This window comes from Cucumis melo, unplaced genomic scaffold, assembly GCF_025177605.1.
Source record: "Cucumis melo cultivar AY unplaced genomic scaffold, USDA_Cmelo_AY_1.0 utg000316l, whole genome shotgun sequence".
Lineage (NCBI taxonomy): Eukaryota > Viridiplantae > Streptophyta > Magnoliopsida > Cucurbitales > Cucurbitaceae > Cucumis > Cucumis melo.
In genome coordinates this window covers 5001-7500 of record NW_026123908.1, presented here as the reverse complement: position 1 = coordinate 7500, position 2500 = coordinate 5001, and positions in this window count along the sequence as shown.

The window sequence follows — 2500 nt, the reverse complement described above, 5'->3', positions numbered from 1 at the left end:
TTCCAATTCGATCCGATCCATTCGTTCGTCGAGCTATTTACTCGATCGCAGACATTTCTGGAACACCTCTAACAGAGGGACAAATAGTCAATTTTGAAAGAACTTATTGTCAACCTCTTTCAGATATGAATCTATCTGATTCAGAGGGGAAGAACTTGCATCAGTATCTCAATTTCAATTCAAACATGGGTTTGATTCACACTCCATGTTCTGAGAAATATTTACCATCCGAAAAGAGGAAAAAACGGAGTCTTTGTCTAAAGAAATGCCTTGAGAAAGGGCAGATGTATAGAACCTTTCAACGAGATAGTGCTTTTTCAACTCTCTCAAAATGGAATCTATTCCAAACATATATGCCATGGTTCCTTACTTCGACAGGGTACAAATATCTAAATTTGCTATTTTTAGATACTTTTTCAGACCTATTGCCGATACTAAGTAGCATCCAAAAATTTGTATACATTTTTCATGATATATATGATCCATGCATAATATCATGGCGAATTCTTCAGAGAAAATTGTGTCTTCTACAATGGAATCTGATAAGTGAGATTTCGAGTAAGTGTTTACCTAATCTTCTTCTGTCCGAAGAAATGATTCATCGAAATAATGAGTCACCATCGATATCGACACATCTGAGATGGCCAAATGTTCGGGAGTTCCTCTATTCAATCCTTTTCCTTCTTCTTATTGCTGTATATCTCGTTCGTACACATCTTCTCTTTGTTTCTCGAGCCTATAGTGAGTTACAGACAGAGTTCGAAAAGGTCAAATCTTTGATGATTCCATCATACATGATTGAGTTGCGAAAACTTCTGGATAGGTATCCCAGGAATTCTTTCTGGTTAAAGAATCTCTTTCTAGTTGCTCTGGAACAATTAGGAGATTCTCTAGAAGAAATATGGGGTTCTGCTTCTGGTGGCAACATGCTATGGGGTGGCGGTCCCGCTTATGGGGTCAAATCAATACGTTCGAAGAAGAAAGATTGGAATATCAATCTCATCGATCTCATAAGTATCATACCAAATCCCATCAATCGAATCGCTTTTTCGAGAAATACGAGACATCTAAGTCATACAAGTAAAGAGATATATTCATTGATAAGAAAAAATGTGAACGGTGATTGGATTGATGAGAAAATCCAATCCTGGGTCTCGAACAGTGATTCGATTGATGATAAAGAAAGAGAATTCTTGATTCAGTTCTCCACCTTAACGACAGAAAAAAGGATTGATCAAATTCTATTGAGTCTGACTCATAGTGATCATTTATCAAAGAATGACTCTGGTTATCAAATGATTGAACAACCGGGAGTAATTTACTTACGATACTTAGTTGACATTCATAAAAAGTATCTAATGAATTATGAGTTCAATACATCCTGTTTAGCAGAAAGACGGACATTCCTTGCTCATTATCAGACAATCACTTATTCACAAACCTCGTGTGGGGCTAATAGTTTTCATTTCCCATCTCATGGAAAACCCTTTTCGCTCCGCTTATTAGCCCTCCCCCCCTCTAGGGGTATTTTAGTGATAGGTTCTATAGGAACTGGACGATCCTATTTGGTCAAATACCTAGCGACAAACTCCTATCTTCCTTTCGTTACAGTATTTCTGAACAAGTTGCTGGATAAGAAGCCTAAGGGTTTTCTTATTGATGATAGTGACGATATTGATGATAGTGACGATATTGATGATAGTGGCGATATTGATGATAGTGACGATATCGACCGTGACCTTGATACGGAGCTGGAGCTTCTAACTATGATGAATGCGCTAACTAAGGATATGATGCTGGAAATAGACCGATTTTATATCACCCTTCAATTCGAATTAGCAAAAGCAATGTCTCCTTGCATAATATGGATTCCAAACATTCATAATCTGTATGTGACTGAGTCGAATTACTTATCCCTTGGTCTATTAGTGAACTATCTCTCCAGGGATTTTGAAAGATGTTCCACTACAAATATTCTTGTTATTGCTTCGACCCATATTCCCCAAAAAGTGGATCCCGCTCTAATAGCTCCGAATAAATTGAATACATGCATTAAAATACGAAGGCTTCTTATTCCACAACAACGAAAGCACTTTTTCACTCTTTCATATACTAGGGGATTTCGCTTGGAAAAGAAAATGTTCCATACTAATGGATTCGGTTCCATAACCATGGGTTCCAATGTACGAGATCTTGTAGCACTTACCAATGAGGCCCTATCGATTAGTATTACGCAGAAGAAATCAATTATAGACACTAATATAATTCAATCTGCTCTTCATAGACAAACTTGGGATTTGCTATCCCAGGTAAGATCGTTTCAGGATCATGCGATCCTTTTCTATCAGATAGGAAGGGCTGTTGCACAAAATGTACTTCTAAGTAATTGCTCCATAGATCCTATATCTATCTATATGAAGAAGAAATCATGTAACGAAGGGGGTTCTTATTTGTACAACTGGTACTTCGAACTTCAAACGAGCATGAAGAAATTAATGAT